This window comes from Sus scrofa, chromosome 8, assembly GCF_054392235.1.
Source record: "Sus scrofa isolate SSC_HxYL_T2T_F1_AM1 chromosome 8, Sscrofa_HxYL_maternal_Yorkshire_Landrace_v2.0, whole genome shotgun sequence".
NCBI lineage: Eukaryota > Metazoa > Chordata > Mammalia > Artiodactyla > Suidae > Sus > Sus scrofa.
In genome coordinates this window covers 17,395,842-17,410,480 of record NC_139390.1, presented here as the reverse complement: position 1 = coordinate 17,410,480, position 14,639 = coordinate 17,395,842, and positions in this window count along the sequence as shown.

Genomic DNA, 14,639 nt, shown 5'->3' with positions numbered 1-14,639 from the left:
GTCACTTGGTCCGACACTGCTTTATACTTTCACCAAGGATGCAGCTTCAGGGTTTACTGCTGTTGCCACTGACATAGATCTCTCTGGCTGCTTGGGTTGAGAGCATTTCTGTTTTTATGTATTGGAGTAATTAGCCATCCTGACCATATCTCAAGAAGTGTCTGGATTTGGAGGATTAGGATAAACATCTTCAGTCAGGCTTTCTGAGGTGATCAATGTGGGGTGTTAGCATCTCATTTGATCTGTTTTTACCAAAGCTTTGGGGCTTCCTAGCTGTCCCTTTGAAAGGGCCCTCTTTCACTTCTTGACTCACCAGGGCTGGGGTTAAATGACTGGGACAATGTGAAAGAGATTTTTGCAATTTATATGTCCAAGGCACTGCTTAATCATGGCCTCTACCTGGGTTCTTTTCCAAGCGCCCACATTTGGGTGTGGACTCTGGCTCACCTTCACTTCCACAGAACGACAGTTCCTAGAGATTCTCGAAAACACCCATTTACCAAATACAACTTTTGTGCCGACCTTGGAATTGGATTGGCTCTCAGTTCCTTGGCTCTCAGTTTCCTTTCCTCCATTCGTTCCTTCTTTCAACAAGATACTTATAAATCACCAGCTGGTTATCCAGTATTGTTCTAGGTGCTGAGGACACGGTAATAAACATAAGAGGTAAAACCTATGCCTTTATGGAGGTTACATTTTAGTAAAGCAAATAGGCAATAAGCAAACAAATTAGGGGGAAAATAGCAGCATTAAGGATAAGTACCTTGAGGAAAATAAACCAGAATCTTATAATAAAAAGGTCTACAATAGAGGGTGGCAACATTTGCTGTGAACCCTAAAAGACAGAAAGAACTGGGTGCAGAGAATTCCTAGCACCTCACCTTGGCACCAATGCGACCAAATGATTAATTTTCTCTGAGTCTTGGCTTCTCCTACTATTATCTCAGGATACTAATAAAAGGTTCTAATAAGTAAATAAGTTAATGTATACAAAGCACAATGCCTTACACACAGAAAGCATTCAATAACTGTTCCTACATTATCATTAATAATAATTACAATATTATTATTGACCATATTATGACACAGGTTTTATTCTAATTTCAAAGTAAAATCACAAAGAAAAGAAAAGAAAAGAAAAGAAAAGAAAAGAAAAGAAAAGAAAAGAAACCTAACCATTCAGTTCCCCCTGTGGCACAGTAGAATCGGCAGCATCTCTGCAGCACCAGGACACTGCAGGTTTGATCCTTGATTCCTGCACTGTGGCTATCTCGTGTTGGCATAGCTGTGATGCAGGTCACAACTATGGGTCCAATCAGATCTGATCCCTGTCTAGAAACTCCATATGCCTCAGAGGGGCCAAAAAACAAAATAAAACAAAATGAGAACAAATCGCCATATTTGGCATATTTTTGGCATGGGGGGCCTTTGAATCCTTAACCATGTTTAGCTTTCTGTCTGCAAAGTAGTTCATTTCATATTCTATAATTTTCTTTCTGATAGTTCTAGGTAATTTAGACTAGCTACTGCATAGCTACCTGGTCTGTAGTTGTCATTGCAGATAATACAAAATATAGGGTCTCGACCTTAAATTACAAATGTATTGCTCTCAGTTGATGATTTTGTGAAATTTGTGGTCTTTTCTGTACAATGTATAAAATTGGTTCCTCATTTTGTTTGGCAGTGATTTATTTCAGCCTTTCTTCTTTCATATCAGTGACGAAATTCTAAAAAACAGTAATAGTCAACCATATGGGATTGGTTAACAATTTATAAGCATGGATACTTACACTAATAAAAATCAGATTATATAACATATTACAATAATATGACAGATTTTATGAAAATAAATTAGGTTATACAAATATTCTGGGAGAAAATGCTTCAAACCTTAACTGTGGCTAAGTCTGGGTAGTGAGATGGTAGGATTATGGATTATTTTACTTTCCTTCTTTGAACTTTTCTGTATTTTGTGGATATCTCAAGAAAAGTATGCATTTGTTTTGCAATCCAATAAAGTAAATTAATTATAAGAAAGATTAGAGAAAATAAGCAGATTCAAAAGAAAATGACAGCAGATTATGTATTTTAACGAGATATATTTCTAAGGTAAAATATGGCCCACATTTTCACTTAAAATTCTGATCTCTTCCTTAGTAAACTCTATTTCCAGGAGACATAGAAAATAACCTCTCGTGATTGTCTAACAATTTTCCAAAGTAAGATCATAGAGACAGGAAATTATCTGATGACACACTTGTTCCAAAGCCCCTACTTATTTCTCTACACTGCACTGGGTCTATATTTACGTTGTCAAAATAGACTTGAAAAGGATGAGACATGAGAAGAACATTCTATTCCCCCCGCTTCATCCTACCCTAATCTGCCCTTCAATCCTTCCAGCTATACTGAGACTGTACTTCTGTTACAATCACTAGGGCATAAATTGTTCTCAACAGCAACAGGGCTCCATGAAGCCTGGGATGTGGTTTAACTCAATCTCATGTCCATGCAGCCTATACGATGCTTGGCCTATAAATACTGTACAAATGCCTGTAGAATTTATTGTGTCGCTACCATTTTCTTCTAATTCCCTCTAGGTGTCATAGGTGTAGATAGCATTAAATTCTTAAAACTGTGGATATCAAAAGACCCTGAGAACCAAGTCGTTCAATTTCTTAAGGGAACTTTTATCTTGTACTAACATTTCAAGGATTGCCTTGCTTTTTGGCTTTCTTTCCATGTTTAGAAATTGCTGGCAATGAAACACTTTAGGAAGTAGTCTGATGCCTGGCAAAATCTTTGTTTTCTGACCTGTAGCAGAAATTAAACTCTCAACAAAAAGAACAATTCTCTACCTATAGGTCTGAGTACAGAAGTTTAATGCAAATGACAACTTTAGGAGCCCTTACAAAGGCGATTAGGGAGGAAGGTAAGGTCATGTGACAAGATTTCTACTCCCTCTCGGCCCCTTTTCATTTAGAAGAGATGAATGACAGGTAAAGCAAGGGCTTGGGCTGCCGGGGGGCGGGGCGGGGGGAGGAGGATGTGGGTAATTTTAATCATTTGCTCAAGTCTAAATATCCTGCATAACTTTCAGGCACAAAGCAAACTTCCTATACAGAAACAAACCCAGGATGTGGTTACAAAGGTAGAGCTCTACCCCTTTTGGTGTTAAGGTGCCTTAATGATCATGAGAAAAAAAAAAAAAAAAGATTTGCATGAATGCTACTTATGGAAAATATTTACGTAATAGTCAAGACAAACTTCAGCACAAGTGGATGTAACTGATGTTAAGTCATCCTACATGGTTTGAAGCCACCACAAGTGAAAGTCTTTTAATTCAGTCTTCATGAGCCCAGAATATCTTTTATAAGACTTTGAGTGTATCCATGGCATTGACAAAATGCACTTCACTATTTAGCTATTTGATTGAATCCTAAGACTGAAGGGCAGTCTGATTTAACAATGATTTAGGTAAGTGGCATGTGAATGCCAAAGCTTTTGTTGAAATCAGCCTGGATGGATCTTTCCTTTTTTTCTCCAGGCCTCATGTCACAAGATACACACAGACACACAGACACACACATACAGACACACACATACACAACCACACACGGAGTGACATCATCTTAAGATCTGAGTAACATCATCAGGATAGAATTATAATTGGCAGCAATGTCTTCCCATGTAAAGCACATTAGTGATGCTTACATAATCTTTTGACATCGTCACTCCCTGGAGTAAGAGTATAGTTTTCTGTTTTGGTATCATTTCTCAAGTTTGGAGAAAAACCTTTGATCTTTGAAGAAAGGTACATTGCAAGATGTTTATTACAAAATTGTTTATGCTTTTGGTGAACTTTTTCTTAAAACTATGTGGAGATACCTTAGAATATTTAAACCATGTGTGGGAAAACTTGGCCTAATTGTCATTACTGTGGCATGGCAGTCATTACTAATTGATCATGGCGTTTCCTTCTGTTGACATCAAAAAGGATCAGAATCCTTCTCAGCAAAGTGCTCGAGGAAGACGTGACAAATCAACTAGAATCATCATATTAAAAAAAAAATCTACTTTTCATGCACAGTTTACATCAGACAACCTAAAAATCAAGGTTCTTTTGCTCTCTGCATCTCGTTATAAGATAAACTCACACACACATACACACAGAGACACACAACACAGTGAGAAGAACTAATAAAGTAATTCCCTGGAGTCACTGATTCCCTAAAATTTTGACTGAGTTTATTTACCACGAAGGCACCCCTGGAGACACAGCCATCCCACTGGATTCACATCCAGAGAAAACCTTGTCATTCCTCAAATGTCACCTACCATTTTTGCATATGCTATTCACTTTCCCCGAAAAAAACACTTCAACAGGCAAATTCCCCTGCCTCCTTCAAGATCAAGTCAGAAGCCCAGCTTCTCAATGAAGACTGTAATTCTACTCGGCAGTTGATGCTCTGTCCACAGTGCTTTCTTAGTACATAATTATGCCTCTGCAAAAGCAGTTATTTATCATAATTTTAAAGTTATCTGTTCATATGTCTGTTTCTCACCACTGCTTAAATGCAGTCATGGTTTTAGTATATCTAGTTTATCCTAGGGTGACATATTAGACACACTCCTGTAAGATTCTGGAGCCCACCTAATCTCCCATTCAAAGGTAAGTCCCAGAATTCTTTCAGCAGCATTCTTGACCTCTTTCTATTACTATAAAAACTGGTCTCTAATACTTATGTATTTCAAGTCCAGAATCTCCCTTGAGAATCTCCTGAAAGTTTTTAGCCCTTTTAAAACTGAAGCTTATCAGAGAAGAAGGTGAACAAGAAGGCTTTAGTTCTTGTGATGTTAATTATTATTTAAAGAAGAATAGATTATCATATTTTAAAACTGAAGTCATAATTTTTCTTCATGTTTCTCTTCTGATTATCTGCATATATTACTAAAGAAAACTGTGGTCTAAATTCTTAGAGCCTTGTTCCGGGTCTTCTAGTCTTCATGTGAAAGCTGATTTATACAAGTGCCTGACTGGCATTTGACAATTCTCAAAGGAGTTATTTTCAAAGTATGGCATTTTGCATTAATTTTCTGACCTCTAACTTTAATCAGATGTCTATCTTCACATGGGTATGATTCTGTATGTACAGTTTTCATATTTAACTCTATGCTAGACCACAGGTTTAAAGCATCAATTAGCAACTAGCTTACAATGGCAAATGAATTTGCCAAGTGGTTGGAACACAATATCTTTCTTTACCTCTGCCAGCACCTCTTCCCAGATAAATCACCATTATTGGTGGTCTCCGACAACAGACCTTTCCTGGTCTGATTCTGTCATTTACATGGTAGATTTGTTGACTGCAAGAAACAATCCCCTATCATCAGGTTTTCCAGATGTTTGCACAGTGGGTTCAGTGTTTTTAAACTATCTAAATGACGGTCCCAAATGACAAATGTTCATTTTCAAAATTAAAGCTTATTACGAATTACCTGCCAAGTACAATGTGTCAGGAGAGACTGAATAAATTAGAAATTTTGTCCACTGAGAACGAATGAATAAGAAAAAACATAAATGAGGTAAGCTATTACATATCCTGGAGGTACATAGAAAGAATTTTAAATAACAGTAATTTACTAAAAGCTGTTGCATTAATACTTAAGACTTACTTTAAAAAGGTCCATGACTACCTTTTGCTGTGAGTCAAGTGTCAACTTCGTTAATGAAAAGAATAATGGCTAGGAAAGATAAGGATAATCTCTAACACAAACTTGTTTTTCTCGTTTTAAACATCATCCACAGAAGCTCAGCTTTGAGATACTGAGAAGAACAAGGCCTGATATAGCCATCAAAAAACAGAACTTGGAGTTTCTGTAGTGGCTCAGTGGTTAATGAACCCAACTATTACCCATGAGAACACATGTTCACAGGTTTGATCCCTGGCCTTGCTCAGTAGGTTAAAGATCTGGTGTTGCCGTGACCTGTGGTGTAGGTCACAGACACAGCTTGGATCTGGCATTGCTGTGGCTGTGGGTAGGCTGGCAGCTGTAGCTCTGATTTGACCCCTAACCTGGGAACCTCCATATGCCACGGGTGAGGCCTTAAAAAGGCAAATGGCAAAAAAAAAACAAAAAAAAAAAAAACAAAAACAAAACTAAAAAACAGAACTCGGTTTCCTTTTTGCTTCCTTCTAGCTGGTTGTCTGCTGTTGGTCTTTGAACCCTAATTTCTTCATCTATAATGTAGGAATAATTAATACTTAAACAAATATGTTGTGCTGAAAATTAAATAAATTAATTTTAAATGCACTTTATAAACTCTAAAGTAGTATGATGTATATATTGATGTCAGAAGAACATTAACCATATATAACATTAACATTAACCTCAACTACTTACTGTATTTCAGATACTCTGTAAACTTCACATATTTTGTTCAGTCTTTACAATCGTTCAAGGTAGGCAACATCATCTCAGTTTCATAGATAAGGAAACTGAGTTTTCCGCAGAGATTGAACAACAGGCCTAAGTAACTGCTAGTGTGGGTTAGACAAGATTTGAACTGAAATATCCGATTCCAAAAATATGCCCTCAAACTCTACACTATGCTATCAACCTTTATTCATTAAATCCTTATGCTCAGTGATGCCACTTTGGCTCAGAATAAGTTGGAGGTGACATTTAAAAATGCCTTCAGATCCAAATTTATTGAGGCGCACAAAGCAAGCAGCCTGCTGATTCTGTTGACAGCTCTTCTTTTTGACTCTAAGGAACGTATTCTAATCTGATCATACGACATTCTAGGTAGGAAGACAATGACTATCCATTGCCAAGAATTCTATCTTTTAGAAGACTCTACAAGATTGAAATCCCTTTTCAAGACGGATGTGGGTCTCTTTTCTTCATGTCTTTATAATGGTGGGTATAATATCAATTATAACTGTAGTCACTTGGTATTTCAACTGTTTACTTACCTACCCACTTGCAACTAGCCAGAATCTTAAAATTACTGTATCCCAGAACCAAGAAATTGCATACTAATATTTGAAGAAATGAACAAGGCAAATGTTCTTGTTCCTGCCTTGGAAAAATTTTGGTCCCTGATACAGAAATATGAAACTCGGCTGACCACAGAGTCAAAGATTGCTTCATAGGACAAAATAGAACATCTAGATTTTCCATCTTTAAAATTATAATCAGCAGCAGGAAGCAAAGCAATACCACTGTCCCTGTTATAGGAATCTAAAGGCTTTTTATAGAACGCACAGCAGCAAATGTTATCGCTATGCTTGAGAAAACCATTTTCATTATCAGTTGCCTTTTTTTCAATTGATTATGACTTTTACTTTAAAAAAATGCATTTAGGCAAAATTCTTCTACGCTTGATTTAGCCCAAGGGAAATTTTTTGGAGGGTTGGAAGAGAGTAGTCTGAACTGTTCCTTCTGCTGTTTTAAGCTATGCACACATGGGCAAAATATATCCTGTTCTACTGAAATTGTTTTTTTTTTAAACTCCTATTACTTAGAAAGAGCTTAACAATGAAAAATCCAGCTTTATGATATTACATTCCCTATTGCGTAAGCCAATGTATGGACACAGGTTATTTTTCTTCTAGTTACTAAGGCTTGAGTGGCAGGAGAAAGGATGCTCTTAAAGGGGTTATTTTGGACTGAAGCCTGTTAAAAAGTACTAAGGAAACACCAGTCATGTTAGAAGCCTCCAAGGGAAGAGGCATCAGAATTAAGGCTAGCATTTTTTTTTTTATGACAAACTAAATCAATGGGACCGTGTCAAGGTAGACGATGTGTGCATTTATGTATCTGGTTTAGTCTAAGTTTTCTGTGAAGGGAGGACGAGGCATTGAGATTTTTAAGATGATCAAAGCTCTTTAAGAGTCTTCAGAAAAAATTACATAGATGAGAGAGCTGAGGTTATACCTGGTATGCTGAACGAAGAAGTAGTTCTCCTTCAGAGCAAATGCTAAGACTTGTTTGAGTGAAGCAAACAATTTAGAAGTCTAAGACAAAACAGTCTTTCCATTTCATAGAAAAGACAAAAAATTAGAACATTTTGATTTAGCAGCTGGAAGGGACTTCTGAATTTAAATTTCAATATATAAATCCCAATTTTGCCAAGTAAAATTAATAATGGATTTCTCTAAAGCCAAATCCTCTTCAACCTCTGCTGTAATTCTTTTAAGAAAACATTAAATGAAAGCATTTCACTTTAGTTGAAAATCAATGGCCCTTCAATGAAGCATACATCTCCCAAGTATTATGAAGTCGAGAATCATACAGTTCCGCTAGTAAGATGCGAGGCCTTGGCTTTAGTAGTAATAACTTCATACAACATAGGAGTCTTGAAAAAAATTAATATAAAATGAGAGGATTGAAAAATCCAAAGTAAGCTTGCTCAAATTCCCTTTGAAATGTCAACTCAAATACATAGGAATATCAGTAATGATGATAATATGTATATAATAGGAATAAAGATATTTATAGAAATATTTAATTATTTCTTACCGTAGACCAGACATTTGCTAAACACTTTAAATGCATCCTCTCGTTAGAGTCTCTTAAGAACCCTGTGACTTGGTTATTAGCTCTATTTTTAAAGTCAATGAAGAAACAGTTACATGTGGATACATACTGAAAAACTAAAGATGGATTAAAATATTTTATTATTCATTAATCAATGGCCCCTTGGAAAATGAATCAAAATATATCACAAATTTTACTTACTTGGAGATTTGCTTTGCTTACTCTGCTTACTGATAAAATATTGTACTCATATTTTACTATGGTGATTGTAAGAATGAATAAGTTACAACCCCTGCACTCCAGGAACTCGAAATCTGAAAACGAGATGTAACATGCATCAGAAATCCATAAAAGCTAGTGGTAAGCTCTGTACTATGAGTGTTTTGAAAGCTATGGATAGTTAAGAAAGAAAATAATTCTTAAAGCTGGTGATTGAGTTAGAGAAGAGAAAGAACAGGGAACAGTTCTTACAGCAAGAAGCAGTTGACATCAGAAGGCGGAGTCACATTTCATAGCCATCAAGCAGAGGGTATATTCAGGACTCTAATGTTGCTGGAGTCTTTGACATACAAATTAGCAATAATATTGATAAGGACTCAATTATAGAAGAACTTCACTGACAATGTAAGGATTTTAAACTTTATTTGGCAGTCAGTAAGGAATTTTGTAGTAGAGTTGCAAGATAGAGTTCTGCTTTGAAAATATTAGTCTATCAATACATTAAACTAATTTAGCCAATGTTTTGTTACTCCTTTGGTGAACAATTATTATCTTGTTGTTACATGACAAAACCTACACACTAGGTGAAGGGGATATATGGTGAATATGCCTCACTATCTTCTTTTCATAAAAATTTTGATCAAAAAATTTAAACAGAAAACAGAAAATCATCACCAATACTATGAGAGAGAAAGTCGGGTAGTTGCTAGGGGGAATACCTTCACTAGCATTGGAAGAATAGGAAAAACTTCCCATAGAAAGTGACTTCAAATTGTGGGAATGGGGAGTTCCCTTCATGGCTCAGTGGTTAATGAACCTAACTAGGAACCACGAGGTTGCTGGTTAGATCCCTGGCCTTGCTCAGTGGGTTAAGGACCCGGCGTTGTTGTGGTGTAGGTCGCAGACACGGTTTCAATCTCGCATTGCTGTGGTTGTGGCGTAGGCCAGCAACTGTAGCTCTGATTAGACCCCCTAGCCTGGAAACTTCCATATGCCATAGGTGTGGCCCTAAAAAGAAAAAAAAAAACTGTGGGATGGCATGAGTGTGTATAGGTGTGAGGTGTGTAGGTATATTGGGTTATTGGGTGGGAGGGCCAATCTATGAAAATGCTCAGAGGAGAAATTGTGTTTTAAGAAGGTGATGCAGAGTTATTTGCTTTCCAATCACATAGATTTTTTAATAACCTCAGTTATGTGCACAAGGTTCCTGGCTGATGAAATCCTGCAGAGAGAATTTGACCATAAGTCAACTTCTAGGCAAACCCATTAAACATTATGAATAAGGACCTTATGAAAGAAAATTCTATTGACTTGAATTAGCTCTCTTCTTGTACCTAGAAGTCATATGGTCTGACTTTTTTAAAAAAATACTGAATATGAATGATTCCATCAAACCTGAAAACAACACTGTGTCTGAATGTGGTTTTAGTGGTCATTCATTCATTCAATTACTCAGTAAGAATTTGTTGTTTATCAGCACCATGGAATGGACTGTACAAAGCACTTAGTTTATCTTATTTTCAGTCATCATAAATCATCATTTTCTCTAGAATTTATCCTCATTTTTCTGTACCTCCTTATAACACTTGCAGTATGAGTCTATCACTGCGAGCTGTATATATGATTGTCCTCAAGTAGACTGTGGCATTTTGAAAAGATGAACTGTGTCCTCATCCCTGTGTTCCATTCAGTCAACAATACATATACAATAAGGGTTTTGGTAAATGTTTGTTGAATTGTTGGATGGATGGATAAAAGTGTGGAAAAGAAAATTTTCCTATCCTCATGAGTCTTATAGTCTAGTGCGAGTCGAGCATGAGTAATTTATTGGAAATGTTCACTAGTCAAAATACGATACTCTCTCTTTTCAGTTTAGGTTTACTATTGCAATGTCACAATTTATCAGGATCTTAAAGATAGAATAAAAAAGGATATTTAGTGTTTGAAATGGCTCTCTATTCTATGTTAGCTGAAACTTGATTTTTAAGTCTGCAAGGTACTGATTCATGAGTTTTCTATTTAAATTCATCAAAAAAGCAGCAGAAAAGTCCCCCATTAAACTATTTTAAACTATTTTAATATGCTGGTCCTTTTCCTCAAGTTAGACAAAACTGAGGTGGATAAGAACAGAATAGAAAATTTAGAGAATGTGTGCAGTAATCATTAGTCCAAGAACCAAACAGTAGTATGCTTTTGCCTTTGTACACAAAAGAATTAATATCATTTCCAGCTCTTCTGTTCAGTGGACACATTTGATTGTCATTCTCCCAAAAGTACTGTGATATTTTCTTCTTTCCATTCAGCACACTAAGCACATCTTTGTTGACTACACTATGCCATCCATGGACATTGGTCATTTGACTAGGCATAAAAGATTCAAAAACTTCAATAGAATTGTCTACACAGATTTGTGTTGCTCAATAACTTAAATAAGTATGATTTTTTCCTACTTTTTCATGCATTATTGGAGAAGTATATCTTTATCTATCATTATAGTAAAGCGATTCAATAATACAAAGGATGTTTTCTCCCTTCAAATCAGGGAATGTTAATTATCTAATATACTCTAGAAGTCAGGAAATGGCATGATGTAACTTGGAGGGGATGAAACAGTTGGAAATTATGGTCAGAGAAATTAAGTTTGAATCCCAGATATCCTTCTGCTCTGTTTGATCTGGGGCAAATTCCTCAAGTTCAGTGAGCTTCAAATTCTTTTTATGTAAAATAATAATAACAATAACAGCTTTCCAGTAATGTTATAATGTTGTTGCGAGAATTTTGTAAGATAATAGATATCACAAATACCAGGCATTGTTACTCTATCATTTATGGGTGATTATGGTGTGGAAATAATATAGGAAGCACTCTATCTTAATAGAAAGCAAGGTCCTACTCTACAGCACAGGAAACTATATCCAATCTCCTGGGATAGACCATGATGGAAAATAATATTTTAAAAAAAGAATATATGTAGATATGTATAACTGGGACACTTTGCTGTGCAGCAGAAATCGGCACAGTATAAATCAACTGTACTTTAAGTTAAAAAAAAATCATCTGGACCTAGGTAGGAGAGACTCTATTTGGAAGGGAGAATGAGGTATAGGAAAGGACCATTGCAATAGGGAGAATGCTTCAAACATAAGAGCTTTTTCTGCATTGTTACTTCCCACTGGCTAGACGGGGTGAAGATGAGATAAACTTTGGAAATATATATTGAGGCTGGCAAGGTCTGTGGATAAAACTTGTGACCTTCCTACTCTGGGTTGCTAAGCAAGTTAGTAAGTTTTAGAGACTCTTTGTTATAGAAGCTTCGCTAGTAACCCAAATAGTAAAGCATTCAATTTGAAGATATACACCCACCATAATCTGCGTCAAGTCACCTCATCTCATGAAACTTGGTTTTCTTATCTGCTGAACAATGAAGGTGGACTAAACAAATCCTCTTCTAGCTCTGTGTATGGTCAAGCCACTCCAGATGGCTGTTCTTCTCTCTGTACATCCTCGGCTGGACCAGTGCCTGCTTTACCTACAACCTCCACACATGGCTGATCTTCCTCTGTACTTGCCCCAGGCCCCAGCTAATAAGAGCTTATCAAAGGCATGCTTCTGGATGGTTACCCTGGTAACTAATGAGCCAACTTAATGTAACTCCCCCTATAACAGGCAATCTCCCCTCCCACCCCCCAGGAGCAAAGACTGACACCATGTCCTGTCTGCTATTCCCAGTACATGGTGGGGTTTCTTTACAGGACCTTGCTTTAAATGTGTAAGCTCCCCCATCCTTTAAACCATTTATATCTCTCTGTTGCTCAGGGCTCTTTCTTCAGTCTCAAAGCTGGGCAAGCACAGGGCCTTGGAGGCCTGAGGGGTGCAGCTCAACACTGACCTTCAGAAATTTATGAAGGCATAAGGATTGGTCCAAGTGTTCTGTGGTTTGATGCATTGAATCAGAGGCTGAACCATGCTTTAGTCTTCCTCCTAAGACTCAGGAAGCATCAGCACTGGAGCCACTGAGGAGGGCTCTGGGGGCTTTGGATGTCAGTGACTGTATAGAGCTCTTTCATCAGCAATTCAGAATAATGCTATCAAGATTGCTTTTGTCTTCCCTTCTGCCAATCAATCATTTGTTCTTCCTGAACCTGTAGTATCCGTTTTGCATTGCCTTGCACAAATGGGGTGATTCTTTGATTGCCTCTTTTCTAGCCATTCTGATTTTCTACATTTTCCTTCACAGTCTCTGAAATTTTTTTCAGTGTCATGCAAACTCAGTTTTGGGTCTCGTTTCATGCTTTCCCAAAGACAAGCTCGTTTTCTTACTTAATATTCAAAAAGCATCCTTGAAGCTCATGTCTTTCAGAAAAAGCCCATGAAACTCATCAGTGCCCAGCTGATGACTTACTTCAGGCTCTGTTGTGTCTCTGCAGTTGGATACTTAGTGTAAACTAGGGGAAGAAGGACTCCATAGGTCTTTTTTATCATCCAGTGCCTTGAGTGTAGCACTGCAATTAATGTGAAGCTTAACAAATTACCAAAGCTTTAGAAATACTTTTTTTTTTTGTCTTTTTGCCTTTTCTAGGGCTACTCCCATGGCACATGGAGGTTCCCAGGCTAGGGGTCGAATCGGAGCTGTAGCCTCCAGCCTATACCAGAGCCACAGCAACGCGGGATCCAAGCCGCTTCTGAGACCTACACCACAGCTCACAGCAACGACGGATCCTTAACCCACTGAGCAAGACCAGGGATCGAACCCGCAACCTCGTGGTTCCTAGTCGGATTTGTTAACCACTGTGCCATGACGGGAACGCCTAGAAATACTTTTTTAAAATGAATAATGCTACTAATATGTGGATGTATTACAAATATGGGTGGCAGCCTAAAGTGGGCTTTGATGAAATGAATAAATCATGATTTGAATAAGGTAGAGCACCAAAACTTTACTATTATTTTTGCCCACATTGGAAAGCATTGAGTATAATTTTAGTGGGCTATAAACATGGAGGCGAGCAGAGGAAGCACAGCAGTCATATTAAAATGTTTAGGTAGAACAGAATGGAAAAGACTAGATCCAAAGTCCTGGAGGTGACTCACTATCTCTATGATAGTGAAGATGTTAGCTTGATCTTTCTAATCCTAGTTTCCTTGACCATAAGATAGGGGCAACAATAATTACCTTAAAGGACTGTAGAAGGAAATTAACAAAATAATGTGTGTAAAATACCCTTAGCTCGGCAGACATATGGCAGACACTCATTAATGTTGGAGAAGTTAATGTCATATAGTTAATTAACACTGATTTAGCCAACTGGACTTATAAAAATTCACTAGTCAAAACTGTCATTTATGAGCCCTGGAAGTAAAATATGGAATCAGTGAGCTCTGCATGTAGACCACTCAAAGATATGTAAGTGAAATGTTCCTTGTGGAAAGAGAAACAGCGCAAAGCTGAAAAGTAATGTTTACAAATAGCTTTCATGTTAAGCTGGTTAAAAAGGTTCTTCATTTCCTCGTCACACTTAACACCAAATTTTTCTTTCTTTTTCTAAGTACCTGTCCCACCATCTCTCTGAATTCTTGTCTATTTCTTGCTTCTTATTTAATGCTTACTAGACTCTCTGAAGGCTGTCACATTTGGGTCATGTTTTCAGATGTAAATTCTTCTCCTTTATCTTGCTAAAGCTCTGTGGAAGAGAGCAACTGGAGAAATGAACACAATAAAATCAAAGTCCAAAAGAGAGGAAAATATATGAAAATATAAAAATAGATACACAAAGAGAGGCTAGGGATAAAATTTGTACCGATGAACTAGTTCTAATGTGACAAAGAGAAAGGAAGACTGGCTTTTGCTGGCTCGTTTTGTCAAAGATCATAAT